Source organism: Cryptomeria japonica, chromosome 10 (assembly GCF_030272615.1).
Source record: "Cryptomeria japonica chromosome 10, Sugi_1.0, whole genome shotgun sequence".
Taxonomy (NCBI): domain Eukaryota; kingdom Viridiplantae; phylum Streptophyta; class Pinopsida; order Cupressales; family Cupressaceae; genus Cryptomeria; species Cryptomeria japonica.
In genome coordinates this window covers 721,059,696-721,076,149 of record NC_081414.1, presented here as the reverse complement: position 1 = coordinate 721,076,149, position 16,454 = coordinate 721,059,696, and the positions used below count along the sequence as shown (strand labels likewise).

General features: G+C 32.6%; 2 non-coding genes across 2 annotated transcripts; both read right to left on the bottom strand.

Annotated features, from left to right (window-relative positions):
* Nucleotides 1-5,270: 5,270 nt before the first annotated feature.
* TRNAG-GCC (transfer RNA glycine (anticodon GCC)) lies at nucleotides 5,271-5,341 on the bottom strand. Its single transcript has one exon. It is a non-coding gene; the product is annotated as a tRNA-Gly (tRNA).
* A 113-nt stretch (nucleotides 5,342-5,454) lies between these two features.
* TRNAA-UGC (transfer RNA alanine (anticodon UGC)) lies at nucleotides 5,455-5,527 on the bottom strand. The gene has a single exon. It is a non-coding gene; the product is annotated as a tRNA-Ala (tRNA).
* Nucleotides 5,528-16,454: the final 10,927 nt, after the last annotated feature.

Here is a 16,454-nt window from a genome sequence, read left to right as displayed (position 1 = left end):
TCTTATATGTCTTTTGTTTCTCATTTTCATGTGTTTTCAGTCTTATGTAATCCTTGTTCATCTTTTCCTATATATTGTTTATAACCTCCCTCTAAGACATTAATTTTGGTGTCTCCCTCATGATGTGTGTATTTGACCTTACTTTCTACCTCGTTCTCCATATTTCCCATTCCTCGTTGATATAATTGACTTGAAATCACATCCCATCATTTTGGATTATCTTCTTGCATCTCCATTGAAAACTTGAGAAGATCGATATTAGATACCACTCGCACAACTATTGGAAGATTTCCTCAGGGTGCCCCTTCATTTCTACAACTAGTTTTGGGAAACTTTCTCACCAAAATTTGGTAGTAGCTCATTAATGCCTTCATCTACCTATTTCATGTGTTTGTTAGCATTAGATATCTCTAAAAACCAATAAATAGACCTTTCCACCTCCCATTTCAACACCCATATTCTTGAATTTTTTCTTGCACTTTAGATCTATTGAAATTATTAGTCTTATTGGAGCTTAAATCTTGGAGCCTCTTGGAGTCATGGTTTTCCTCAAAGCTCCAATTTTAAACTCTTGTGCATTATTTACTTTAATCTTTCCTCACACTCTAGTGCTATCAATTTTCCATGTCCCTTACCAATAAAAAAACCTTTTTTTCTTATTTATTTCTACATACCCTCTCTCTCACCATTACTTGTCATCCTTTTATTCACAAGTCTTCATACCTATCCTTTTGTTAATCTCCTAATTTTGTTATGTGTGTTTCCATACAAGGTTTTTCTTGTTTACACATTTGATATCAATTGCATCCATTCATGACCTATTCTCAATCTACATAGATCATTTCCCAAGTGTTTGATGTTTTTTGGTGGGAATAATACACAAGGGGGTTGATTAAGGCAAGCTCTCCTTTAACATTTTCTTGTAGATTTTTTTTTTTTTTTAAATTATAGGTGTTCTTAAGAATATTAGTGTAGCATGCATGTATTAGAAGTCATTGCATAGTGTTAAGGAGACTTCCTCAAACTTATGGAGCATTTAGGCACTATTGCCACATGTTCCCTTGTTATAACATACCCCAATAGAGCTCACCCCATTATTCAAGGATTTCTTATGTGATCACGAAACTTCTCCAAAATCCATGTTTTACCATCCTAAGCATTTTAGTTTCATATATTTTTAGTTTTTATCAAATGCGGCTAGCTTAACTTTTATGTTTAGGGTTTACTTTTCTAATGTTTTTGTGTTTTGACGACCATTTTTCCTTTGCATCTTTTTTCCATGTTCTTCTAGGAAAAATGATTGTCCTTTTCAAAATAAGGAAAAAATTAGGACTCATCAATACCAAGTTGGTACAATTTTGACATAAAACCATGTATGCCCCTTAAGACATCTACCCTACAAGCATGACTAGCATCACCCCTTTATTAGATGACACATCTTGAGGCATCCAAGTTCATTCCAAGAAAATTTTTGTCATCTTTCTAAGAAATCAAATTTCATGTGCACTTTATGTCTACCCAAAATATAAGTCTCTATTTTGACTCTTGCAACACTAAATTTAATTGTTTATTATTCCCAAGTTAAATTTAATTGTTTGTTATTCCCAAGTCAAGTATCTTGTCTTGTTTTCAACTCCAACTCTAATATATATTAGTTTAGTTGCAAATTAGGCTAGTTACATTGAATCTAAAAGGATTTAACCTCATATATTTTAACATATATGCATAAAAGACATCTAATTATAATTAAGGGTTTTCATACTAACTCTAGGTAAAAAGAGCATTTGTTTAGTTGCAAATTAGGCTAGTTAAATTGAATCTAAAAGGATTTAACCTCGCATATTTTAACATATACGCATAAAGACATCTAATTCTAATTAAGTGTTTTCATACTAACTCTAGGTAAAAACTAGACTCGTTTTTTGTTCTTTCAATTTCATTATCTACAAAAAAATTCATTAATATATGGGAGATTTAGAAAACTATAATAACCCACACATTAGAAAAACATGGCCACAATTTTTTTTAACTTTATTATCTTATTAATGTTTGATAGTCTCAGTTAAAGGCTCAGATTTTTATAATAGCCAAACTAGGCTATTTTATCCTCTGGGCTTCCCTTGATCTTCTTAAATATTTCACAAACATAATTGTATAAATCACACCTTCATACTTCACATAATAGGTAACATATTGATCATAGTTGATTAAGGACTCGAATAAATATATATGCTCTAGCCAGAGACTTTTACTCTATAAGACCAATCTAGGTCCTAATGTCACTTACAAAGAATTGAAGCATGCCCAAAATATTGAGTGAGGATTTCATTGTAAGTCCAAAAATGTCTTATACCCTTCCTTAGATTTTGGGCAACAATCCGCGTACAAGACCACCAAGGATTTAGAAAATAATAAAGGACCCTATACCCTTCGTTGGGTTTAGGGCATCTTATTAGGTACAATTGCAATCCTCCCTAAGGATTCTTCTAAGCATTAGGAGAACACCTAATTTAATCTTGATATTATATTAAAATAAATTAGCACCATCCCTTCACTAAAATAAATTATCTTGGTTTATTGATTTTTATTAGCAATTCACCTTCCTAAAACCACATATCTAATTGCCTATATAGTAAGGACATGCTCTATCCCTAGACTTCCTACATACACGGCTTCCAAACAGGATCAATGCCTATGTAGTTTTGTTTCTAGGTTGGGTGTAAACTGTATAGTGGGTACGCAACCCTTTCTATGGTCATTGTCCTAGACAATTTCTCTATGATTGCTACCTATATTGGGAGGCTCATAAAGCAAAAGGGTATGTGGTGGCCCCTTGCTTGTTTACCTAATTCCATCTAGGTCCTGGTCATATAATCACGTCACCCTTAACCCATGTATCAAAACAAAGAATCATAACATTTAATTAAAAAAATTGAGTAATTGCATACATCTAAGCCATATTGGGGTTTTCTACAGTTTCACTAGCAGATGTAAATTCATTAAGAGTTATTGTATTAGATTATTGATCCAAGGGGGATTCCCCACCCCTTGATTTTAACTCCACAATGTCCTTTATTACTCCTCAACAATTTATAAAAACAATGTCATAGATGTTGTTATTGTAACTTTATTAGGTGATAGATGCAGTAGCTCAATCATGATGGCATTAATTATAAGCACAAGCCAAAGGCACCATTTATACCAAACGCTACTAGGTTTTTAAAGTTTTCTCCTTATCAACACGTATTAATCAATACTTCTTTACAAATGAAAGGTAAATAAATACAAGATTGAATTAGAGAGAGAGAGAGAGAGAGAGAGAGAGAGAGAGAGAGAGAGAGAGAGAGAGAGAGAGAGAGAGAGAGAGAGAGAGAGAGAGAGAGAGAATTGAGTCTAAATGCATGGCCTAAATTTACACATTTGGGTCGCTCATTGGAAATGTAGGAAAGATAACACTTTTCACAGAATAATGAAGATTTCTTTAGCAACTAAAAACATACTCGATTCTAACGTTGTTGAAGGTGAAGAATAGCTTCCACATCCTTACAGTTGTACTTTGCACCATCAACCAAGATACTTGGCTCCACTTCCTCACACAAAGGTTTCCTCTCTTGGCAACAATAAACAAAGTTATACCCTCATTGGTAGAGTCTCTCTCTTGTTTTCTTTTTCATCATGCAATTGGCAACAAGGAGTTTAGGCAGTTGTGAAAAATGTAGAATATTAAATGAAGAATGGAATGCCCTTAATCCGCAAAGACTCCCTATTTGTATCATTGTTTTTCCTTCATTTACACCCAAATGATGGCGTGTGTGTAGTCCAATTGTAAGACATGGTCATCCTTACTAGTAACATAGTTCAAATTCTTCTTGGTGCTTCATTTTGATTCCTTAATTTACTCCAATCGAATGCCACAAGTTACAAATCAATTAGCAATTAAATTGAAAGTGTGTTTTATTTGTATTGCACCAGATATTTTAAGTTACAAATATTATTATTATTTTATTTATTAGTGTTGAGAGTTATTTGTCTCAACCACTAACATCATCTAGTTGTATATTCAAACTATAGTATCAAAGGACGAGGTTATGCCACAAACCAAGCTCTTGACAATGTTTTGAGTCACGAAAGATTATGAAAAGCTAAATTCTGGCATTATCAAAGCTAAGTCCATCAAATTAGTTAATAAATAATTGTCATTAATCTCTTTTCTTCATAGAATGAAGTTATATGTTGCCTTAAACAAACAACTAAATTAAGAAATAATATAACCATTATAGTAAAAACAAAATTATTTAATCTATAATTCTTAAGACCTGATAATAATATTATCATAATGAAAATAGGTCAAATATATTATCAATTGGATCCCTTGTTAAATAATTACACAATCAATAACGCATCTTTCGAATTAACATAAAGTGGAATATTATCATAATCTCCACACCAACATGTCTTATTAAAATAATTACATAATGAATATCACAACTTCCAAATTAATATAAGTAGACTATTTTCAAAATCTCCACATCAATACATCAACTAATATAATCAATAATAAATACCACAACTTTTGAATTAATATAAATAAAATATTTTCAAAAATCCACACATCAATAGATCAAATATATCATCAATTGAAAGTCTTGTTAAGATAAATACATAATGAATACCCCAATTTTTAAATTAATTTAAGTAAAATATTTTCAAATTCTCTATATCCATAGACAAACTAGGGGAAAGGACTCAGTAGTTGAGTGCGTTCCAATTCTTGTGATAGAAGTTGTTGATTTAATGCCCCCATACTTATTGATTTAATGTCCAACTTTTGTACACATTGCACCAATAGTTGTATGATAAATACCAATAATTGAATGAAATATTACTATTTGTTGTGAAAAGTAACCAATCATGTGATGCCACATCAGCTGCACAAGTATTGGGGCCCTTTTGCACATCTATTGGTCTCTCTCTTTTTTGGAGATGTTTTGGACACCTTGGCAAAAAGCATGCTAATGTGGCATCATATTTGATGACATGGCCCCAAAACCTTAGTTATAAGCAAGGGACTTGCCAAGTAAACCGCTGTAAAAAATTCAAAGTGATTTGAAATTTCCAAGTAAAATGTTGATAAATGCAAAATTAGGGTGCACAACTACTGGATCATTTCCCCTATATCATCAATTTAAAGTCTTATTAAAATAATTATATAACTAATACTGCAGTTTTTGAAATGAAATGAGACACGATAACCAGACAAAAAGAATGAATGCACCAGCCGGGAATCGAACCCGGGTCTGTACCGTGGCAGGGTACTATTCTACCACTAGACCACTGGTGCTGACAATCGTAAATTTTAAAAACGTTTTAATCAATGGAGAAATCAACGTTTCTCTTCAACAGCTCAATCAAATATATTCGTGCAAAAGACATTCACATTATTTAAAACAATCATGGAGATGCGGGGTATCGAACCCCGTACCTCTCGCATGCAAAGCGAGCGCTCTACCATGTGAGCTACATCCCCAATTTATTAATCATTTCGAAAATAAATAAATCTATTTCAAATACTAGAAGTCATATTGAAGTTGCATGCCTCGAGTCATATTTAAACAATTTTGACGTTTACAACATCATTTTCTTCACATGTTGATTTAATGATTTTTAAATTTTATTTTTTCCTCTTATCATACCTCGTTTCAATTATTTTATAGTTATAGCTAATATTTTCAAAATATGTTTTTTATATTGAATTAATATAAAAAAAAATTACATCAAAAAAGAGACTACAACCATTACATAGGAGGTGCCATAGAGCTCTAACCAATTACATACAAATTTGGAACAAAAGCAACCTCATTTTAGAAGACTATACCATTTTAAGGAATTACTAAGTTGGCTATCAAGCTGAAACTTCAAAACTTGCTCCTTGATATGTTGAAGTTGATTGAATTAGCAATCACATCATTATGCATACCATAACCAAAAAAGACCTCCTTCCAATTAAGATTATGAACTTAAAACTAGCAAGGTTTTATGTAAACACAGGAATCCATTGTTTCTTAACATATATGCACTCCCAGAAAATATTTTCCGTATTCTCAACACCTTGACAAAAAGGATAGTTGGTTGGTAGAACCATAAAAAAAATTCAATCTACCCTCAATAGGCAACTTGCAATGTAGTATTTTCCAAGCCAACACTTGGGGAATCAAAATCAGCTTTAGATTTTCATATTTGAGTGCTCAAATTGGTCCATAACTTGCAACTAAATCTATATTTCCATTTCTGATTAAATGAGGATCAAGAGACCAGTTAGGAAGGATTTGTGTATAAATTTTCGTAAGAGGAAAATAGTTAAACTGATTGTAGGATAGTCGTTTCCAATCTTTGAAAAAGTTGCAATCCCTTGAAGTACATAATTTCATTGAAAGGTCAATAGAAACTAGAGATTGGATAAAAATCAAGAATTGTTTATATTTATCACTCAATCCAAGGCATTCTTAAATATATGTCCATGAGGCCCATTCAAATGAATTGAAGTCCCAAATATCTTTAAGTTATTGGACCCCATTTTTTAACAAGAAATAAGAATACTTGGGAAAGCTAATAGCCAAAGGTTTATTCTGATAACTAATAAGCTTATTCCACCATATTGGTGATGAAGAAAAACTAAAGCCATGTTGCAATGAAGAATCATTCCATTTCATAAATTTATAAACTTTTTGCCATTCTTTTCATATTGATTAAAGGAAATGAATCTCTACTATTAAAAAAAAGAGACAGACATTTTATCTAACAAATTGACTATTTGCCATTTTTTATGGATTGCAACTTCCATGATTCAATGACGGACTAAAATTTCCATGGTTCATCTCCACTAGCAGCGTTTATGATCCATTTAGCAACAAGACAAAACCCTTGAGATCTAGGATCTATAATTACGAGACCACCTTTGATATCAAGAAGAGGCAATAAATCCAGCATTACCATCCCATTGGACCATAAAATTTATGAATTACTTTGTTCAATTTTTCAAAACCATGTTTGGACAATATCCAACATGAGCAATAGTAGACATGGGTAGCAATGAGGATCTTATTAGAAACTTGAATGATGTCAACTAAGGATAAGAATTTGTTGCCCCAATTAAACAACTTATTCATAAGTCTGTTAAGAAGCCAACTCCACATTTCAAAAAAGAGAGATCCCCAGTCTAAAAAAAATACCAAGATATCTGGTTACCTCTCCACATCCAATTAAACTCCGTTCTTTAGGAATCCATGGAGGAATAAAGTCAAGTTGAGACATCAAAAATTTGGTCTTGTTATGAGCTATTTTGAAGCTAGAAAGAAGACGATACAAATTCAAAATATCCTTCAGAATTTTGCAACAATAGCATAGTATCATTAGCAAAGTTGGAATCAATAACCACCTGATTTTGAGGAATAGAGATGCCTCTAATAAGTTTTAGTTAGCTAGCTTTTGTTGAAGAATATAACCTAATGCATCAAATAATAAACACATATAAAAAGGGAGATAAGGGACATCCTTGTCTAATAGAATATTATAACTCAAATGAATCTGAAATTGCTCTATTGATAATGAGATGTGCATTGGCATCCTTGAACAACATTTGAACATGACTGCAAATTTTTGGTCTAAACCCAAACTATTGCAACATTTTAAGAATGAAGCTCCAACGAATTTTGTCATATGCTTTATCAAAGTCTAACTTGATTAGCAAAGCATTTTGGCCTTTTTTTGGGACCCATTCAATAGTCTTTGAAGCCAACAAAATATTATCAAGTATGTATCTTCCTTTTTATAAATCTTGTTTGTTGAAGCCTCACAATACCCTAAACAATAGGTTTAATTCTGATAGCAACAAGTTTTGCAATGATTTTGTATGAGGTATTTAATAAAGTGATTGGATGCCAACCAACTATAGTCTCCTCATTATTCCCTATAGAAATAATATTGATTAGGCCCTTATTCATATTAAGGCCCAAAGAACCATTATGCTAGGATTCTAAGTAAAACATGTAAAAATCATCTTTAAGTTGATTTCACATAACTTGATAAAATTCAACTAGAAGATTGTAAACACCGAGACTTTTATTAAATTTCATGGAGAAAAGAGCGCATTCAATTTCTTCCATGGACAGAATATGATCCAATAATTTTCTATAACGTAGGTCAATTTTGTTAAGAATACAGTCTTGGATATCTTCTTTCAAATATTGTTGAATATCCATCTAGTTACCTTCTTCGCTACATAGATTTTCATAAAAATTGTAGAAAATCTTAATAATTTCCATGTTATCTATGATATCCATTTCCATACTTTATAGCACCAATTCTCTCCTTTGTATATTTCTAGTTGAGATAATTAAAGTAAAACTTAGACCCCTTATTCCCTCCTTTAATCCAATGAAGCCTAGATCTAATTTTGGAACATTGCCCTTTGTAATGATCCAATTTTTCAGCTAAGCTTCAATAACAACAATCTATTTTTTATGTTTTTCATTAAAAGGATCCATATTCTAACTTTTTTAGCATGTTCTAACCATCCTTGAAGAGATATTTCTTTACGTATACGTCTCCAAACCATTCACTTACCAAAGAATTAAAGAAATTCAACACATTGAGATAGAGCAACACTCCACCAAGCAACCCATGACATACCTTCTTGAGATTTTAGAATATAATTCCAAATTCCAACTAAAGTGGAAACATATTCAAAATTCTTAAGATGAGATATGTTAAGCTTGAAACGGGGCTGTGAAGACTAATTTATTGATTTAGAGAAAGCAACAAAGAAAATAATGGGAAAATGGTCACATAAGGTTGTAGAATAATCTGCTTGGAGATGAGAACCAAGAGAATCCTCCACGTGAATATTATGAGATAAATAGAAAATGATCCAATCTTCTCAATTTTCTATTAGTTCCATGTCTAGAATTTGACCATGTAAACCAATTGCTAAAGTGGTTGGACAATTGATTGAATAGGTTCAGCAACCCCAAGCAAGTTTCGATAATAGATACATTTTTAAAATTCTTCTTGGTTAAGCTTAAAGTAGGTAAACTAGTTGTGATTTCATTGTGTTCTACCATGTTAAAATATCATACCAACACCCAATTAGCATTAGGGAGATTTGTTGCAATCCATTCCCAAAGAGTAGATCTTTCTTTTGGATTATTAGGAGCATGTACAAAATAGAAACCCAAGGGCTAACCATTAATAAACGAAAGCACCTAAACATAGCTATGTGTTAGATCCTCCCACTTATCAATCACATGTTTGCCAATCCAAGTATTGCTCCACAACAACCATCTTTATGTGAGGTATGAAAAAAAAGAGAATCTTTCCAAATATTAAAAAGAGTCAAATCTAAATGATCCTCACTGATTTTAACTTCTTGTAAGAACAATACATCTAGTTTCCACTTCTATAATATCTCTTTGACTTTAAACTTATGATGACAGAGAGAAAGCCCTCTAACATTCTAAGACAAAATCTTGCAATTCGTGATGAACTAGGTAGGGCAGTGTCATCTTCTTGTGGCAACATTCCAAATTGATTGGCAAAAGAGACCATGTGATCATTTCTCAACCTTTCATTTGTAATTACTGATGGGGACATTGATCTTAGTCTAGCATTACGAGGAGAACCATATCTATTAGCATATTTTAACAAACCTTGAGAGTGAGGGTAGGATAGAACAATAGAAGAAGAGTGTGTAAAAGATGAAGGAGGTTTGTTCATCTTACAAATAGTCTTCCACTCTTCAATCATAATAACATCTTTATAGGATGCATGTTCCATTAAAGGTGACCGGAAAGGGGAAGACTGTCCAAAGAGAGTAAGAAGGGAGTTATTTTTAGGCTAAAAGGGAGAGAGATTTAGGTTTGGTGATGAATGTAAGGCCGAACTACTACTAATGTTGTAAGGTACAATTGAAGATTGTAAGTCAAATTTAGAGTCAATGATAGAAGGTGAAACTGTCGGCTAGGGGGAATGTGATTTATTTTTCCTAATAGGACAATCTTAGATCAAATGGCCTTTCTATCGACGATAGACCCAAGCATTCGACTTATTCAAATATTGGCTAATCGAATTCAAATCCAGGTCCATAAAAAAAAAAATTCTGGCACAGGTTTGTTCAACTCTACTTCAACACAATTCCTCAGATGGACTCCTAAACTAGAAAACTTGTCTGATTTTTTTTTGCACCAAATAACTTTGCCTAGTTGAGCTACAATGACCTTTAAAAAGGGCCTACAAGATAGATCAAGAAAGGGTAATCCCAACCACATAGGATAGTGGGAGCATGAAGGACCTCCATAATGAAAGTCATATTTCTATGTTTGAAGACGACGTATTTGTCCACATATTACTCATGTGCGATACTATAAAACAACTTGTGCATGTTTAGATTACTTAAACATACATGAAACATATCCTTTCCCTAATCCTCCAATATATTCAATCATCCATCCCCTATTATCCTAATTCATCTTGCCCCATTTGTATAAATCAAGTTAAGAAGAAATACCCCTTAAAAAAACAATTCTATTTTGATGTTCAAAATGTATTCAACAAGTTCATCGAGGAGCAAAAATTCTATGATTTTACCCTATTTTTCTTTTATGTATTTTTTAGATTCTCCTTCTTTTCCTTAGTTTGTATGGATTATCCTTCTTTTGTGGTTGTTTAATTATTCATATCTCCTTTTGTGCCTTAGTCTTCCTCCATTATCACCATCTCTTTATTGGGTTTCATTAGCACTCTTTCATGCATTTGTGGCTATTTGAGTATTCAAATTTCCTTATGTTCCTTGGTCGTCCTCTATTTGCACCATCTCTCTCGTGGGTTCCAAAGACGAGGTTTTATTTGTACTCTTGGTTTCTGTTTCAACCTCATCTATGAGTAAAAATTGTTCCCCTTAGTCGATGCACTCACTAGTGTTGTCCCACTGCTTGTAGTTAAGTCTTTAGATTCACTGGTAGAGGAAGACATAGATGGTTCTTGTAGCTTGCCACACCACATCTTGAGAGTTAGCATTTAGGAAGGATCTGGTAATTAGGCAAAGTCTTGCTAAAATTGACTCCTCGGAGATTGCTACACTCATCAATCTTTAATCTTTTTGTCGTTCTCTAATATTTTCAATATTCTTCTTATTTTCTTTCTCAAATAGGAGAACTAAACTAATCCTATATTTTTCAAGTTGTATAAAGACATTTTAAAAATATATTTCATCATGATTCAATAATCAAAATATTACATAAAAATATATATTTTGATAAATAATTATTTAAAAGTATTATTTTACAAATCTTTTTATTACAATAAATAAAATCTCTTCTTTAAAATATAGCCAATTTTGAAGTTGAAAATCTAGTAAGTAGTAGATTTCAAATATATATAATTATTACCATTAAAAATAGAAGTTCATTTCTTTATTAATATTTATCAAATTTTGGCCCATTAATGGGCTTTCTAGGGTAAATCATAGTGGTTGTGGTGCTTTTGCAACTATTTGGATAAGACCGGAGAAAGGATGGGTGAAGATCAATTTTGATGGCGCGTCAAGAGGAAATCTAAGTATTTTAGGTGTTGGTTGTGTATCTTGAGATGATGAAGGGAAAATCTTGTTAAAAGGTGCTCAAAGGTTGCAAAATGGGACAAATAATGAGGTCCAGGTTCAAGTTGCGTTGATGGAAATTGAGTTAGCATGCAACCTTAAAATTTTAAAACTCCATCTTGAAGGAGACTCCAAAATTGTTACAAATGCAATCTCAGGTGGAACCTCCCAATATTGGCATATTAACAAGTTTGTATCAGTTATTTGCTCAAAATTAATTTCAATTCAAGATTTCAAAATCTCACATATATAGTGGGAGGGTAATGGGAAGGTTGATGCCTTGTCCGATGTGGCATGTGATTTGGACCCCCAAATGATCTCGTTGTGGGCAGCTCAAGAGCCGATGTGACTTGGGATGATTGATCGGTACTTTGACATGATTGTTTCGGCCTTGAAGTTGTACTATGAATTAATTTCCTCCCTTTTCTTTTTGCTCTCTATGTTGATCTTACTTCCTTATTACTAAATTTGAGCCATCACCTTAAATTGTCATTATGAGTAAAGTTTTTGAGATTGGTTGCAAGAGGGGTGGCACATTTTATGGCGTGTGAAGGGGCTAGCTTTATCTTTATTTAGAAATTTCTAGATTTTCGCCTGCATTGTGAAGTTTTTCCTATTTGAAGTGAGGGCATGGTGTGGAGATAATTGTGTTTCTTCTACTTTGGGTAGAAATGGAGGCCAATTTTACTCTCCATTCCACCCAGCAATAGTTGTCTTTCCTCAAAGGTATCTCTGATAAGCAGCTAGGTGGTATTTTTATTTGTGATGAGGAGGCCTTTCTTGACATCATTAAGCATCTTTTGGGTCAGGAGTATTTGGTGTCTGAGTTTTGATACAGAAGGTCAACATGGCTATTGTGTCAATGTTAGTGGCCTGAGGTTTGTCGTTTGGGACTAAAGTAAAGGTTGAATAGGTGATGAAACCTTGTGTTCTTGCCCACTCACTTTGTGGCCTGGTTTCTCTAATGGGAAGAGCGGTTCCTGGGCAAGGTTTGAGGAGACTATTTGGGGAGGGTGTGATGTCGAACCATGTAAATATTGAATATCATTTATTTCTACTATGGAGGGATGGTGCAGACTCTATGGTGAGAACCAATGAGGCTCGGGAAGCATGGGAGGATTTTGTGGTGTATGTTTGCTCACCTAAAATTGAGAGAGAAATGACTCGTGAAGCAAAGAAGAAACAAGATTGTGGCAGGAAGATGGAAGCAGGATGCATAGAGGGGTCAGGGTTTGTGTTTGGCTAGAAGGAGGAATCGAAGTAGGATTTGCTTGCTCGTTGTGTCATTTTTTGGTAGTATTGGTAGGGACCAGTCATTTTTTATTTTTTTTGGCATACTAGGTCCAGGTAGTTAGTCATTATGGCTGAATTTGTGTAGTTAATGGTGGAGGTGATATTGGGTTATACTTTCTCAGACTTTGGGTTAATCCCTTTTTTATGATATGGTGACAATGTATGCAAGTATTTTTTTATTAATATTAAAACACCTTTATTATCGATAAAAATTTTTTTATCAAATTTTAGATTATTGGACAAGTTATCAAACCTTTTGTTACATCCTCCAATAATTAATGGCAATGATTTTGTGTTATCTCAAAAATTACTAATTATTGTGATTACATCAAATCTTTTATTTGACATGCTCTATATTCTTTAAGTGATTTCATTTTAATTTAATGATATATTTAAGAATCAAGAACTTGTAAAAAAATTTAGATAGATAAATTTTACATTATTCACCTGTGTCACATAGTAGGAGAGGTCAAAACTAGGTACAATTATCACATTTAACTTCAAAAAATATGCTTAGAATTTAATGTCATCTTTGCATTTTTATGTGCAATATTAGTGATACAAAATATGCTCACAAATAAATGCTTTAAAAATAATTATCACAACCTAGTTGCTCAAAAGCACATATAGAGATACAAATACAATAATCACATTCACATTTTTTAAATATTGCTTGACTCTAATATCGTCTTTGTATTCAAATAAATACTTTAAAACTAATTATCATAACCTAGTTACTAATTGAAAGAGATATAAACATATATATAATTTCAAGTAGAAATTTTACATTATTCTCTTGCATCACTTAATACTAGCGTTAAAATTATCAAATTCAAAAATTTTAAAAATATGCATAGACTCTAAAGTTGTCTCTATATTTTTTTATATAGGATTTTTTTATACAAAATCTACTCAAAAATAAATTATATAGAGATAATTATCATAACCTACTTCTAAAAGAGTAGATATAAACTTAAATGTATTAATTTTAGATAGAGAAACGTTACATTTTCCACTGTCATATAATATGATAGGTCAACTCATGTAATAATGGGTTACAAAAGATGTTAAATAAATGAAATTTCTTTTTTTTCATGTGTGCATTGATTGAATTTATGCCCTTGTTTGTTTTTTCAATTCTTTTTGAGGTAGCAATAGAGCTATTGGTTGGGATGCTAAAGTTTCTTTCTATAGCATTTTTTGGTTTATGAATACCTTTTGTAAAGGCGGAGGTTAGAAAGAAGAGTGGAAAGTATAAAGGAAAGAAGAAAATTAAAGTGTATCCCTTGAACCAACAAATATATATATATATATATATATATATATATATATATATATATATATATATATATATATATATATATATATATATATATATATATATAGATATAGATATAGATATAGATATAGATATAGATATATATATATATGTGTGTGTGTGTGTGTGTGTGTGTGTGTGTGTGTGTGTGTGTTTTCTAGAGAAGAAATGGTTGTGGACTTTAGTATTTGTCAATAAGGAAATCAAGGACTAAGATCTCTTACATTGGGCAATGAGGATCTAGGAATTGACATAGAATGTGAATGGGTCTCTAATTGTAGGGATTTACTCCGTCATGGAATTTTTTTTCTTGACCCAAGATACATGAAAGGGAGATGGATTATCTTGATGCTTCTCAGCCTTTGTCTTTCACTTCTCTATTGTTGAATGTAGCTTATTCCTATCTACTTCATGATGATATAATAGATATTGTTCATCAAGGAAGGAAAATTATGTTGTGTTCTTGAGCATTTACATGCTTCCAAGATGTGGTGATAGTGCCTATAATAGGTGGTGGAGAAAATGGTGAAAGGCTTGAAAGTGTATGGAGTTGTGGATGAAATTTCAAAGTCGATATTGTTGGTATAAAGTCTGCATGTCATTAAACACAAAAGACTTGCTAATTATTATGATTAGATTCAATGAGAGATGGAAAATGAATTGGAGATCATTCATATTCCTATCTCCCTTTGCACTTTAGGCATTTGCTAAACCTAAGGGGGTAACCCTTAACACTCTTTCATTTTTCAGATTTTATAAGATACAAATGATGCAACAACAAATAAAAATCTCACATAGTATGGAGAGGATTGAAAAGATTTGGCAAAGTTTTCTTCAAATCCTCAAATGAAATATTCAACCCAGGTATGATATGGAAAAAAAAAGAATTAAAAGAAAGAAAGTAAAGGATTACTTTTAGATTTTAAATTGTTCTTTTTCTAGGGTTTTGCACAAAAGGCACTAACCAGATCGATGTCTTGTCTACTACAAAGTCATAATGAAATAACCCACCTAAAAATGGTATAAACACATATTCAGTGGTCATTAAAAGCACTTTCCAAGGTTCACTACCCTTAAGTGCCTTTATAATCCATTTAACTACCAAAGAGATACCATGAACGTTTAGCTATTTAAGACCAAGACTGCCTTGTGTTTTTTTTAAGCAGCACCACTCCCACTTTAATGAATATTTTTTATTCTTGCCTCCACCATCTAACCAAAGAAAGGAACTAATTTGTTTTTGAATCTCATTTACTTCATAACTACATAAAAGCCAAACTGGAGAATAGTATAAGTTGTAGGAAGATAGAATTTTTTTGCGGACTTGAAGTCTCCCAACTAGGGACAAAGAATGTTTGTTCCACCTATCAATTTTTGAATCAATTTTATCTTTAATCAAATTCCACATACTTTTAAGACAAAGATTGAGAGCAAATGGGATGCCCAAATACCTAACTTTCCTATTTCAGCCACCTATTGAAGGTTATATTTCCAAAACTAGTCAAGAGATTTGTCTTTCCATCCCAACACCAAAGATTTAGCCAAGGAAATCTTAGCACCTGAAGCCTTGCAAAAGATCTCAAGTCTGATCATTAGATTATCAAAAAAAATCTCAAACAATTCTCCAAACATGGTAGTATCATCTACAAAGTGCACATGAAGTAGGTTATCTTGATTTGGGAGGGCAATACATTGAACGCTTGGCCAAAGCCTTGGACTTCTAAGAAAGTATTGAATGGCATCAAAAAAAATAACAAAGAGATTCATGGGAAAGGGGAAACCCTACCTTAAGCATGTTTTTCAATGGAATGAGTTAGCTAATACAATATTTGAAAGACCAAAGAAGGCTGTGTGTACCACTATAGATCTAGAAAACCTATTTATCAAAAGGAAACACTAATTATCCTTCATATAATGAAACAGTCTCTCAAAAATATTACCCCCTTGCAATTAATGTGAAAAATGGCACCTTCCTCCATGTCATCAGGGGTCGGGCTTCGCCACCTTGTCCTTTTGTCCACTCGGATTATCCTTGTTAGCTCTGAGTAGAAGCATTACCAACTTCATCGACCTGTCACCTTCAGGGACTAAGGTGCGACATGGTGACATTTGTGTAATGCACTAGCGTCTTGCAAACCTGACAATCTACAGGTGGTCATTTGAGAATTACGCCTATGCCTGGGAGGAATTGTA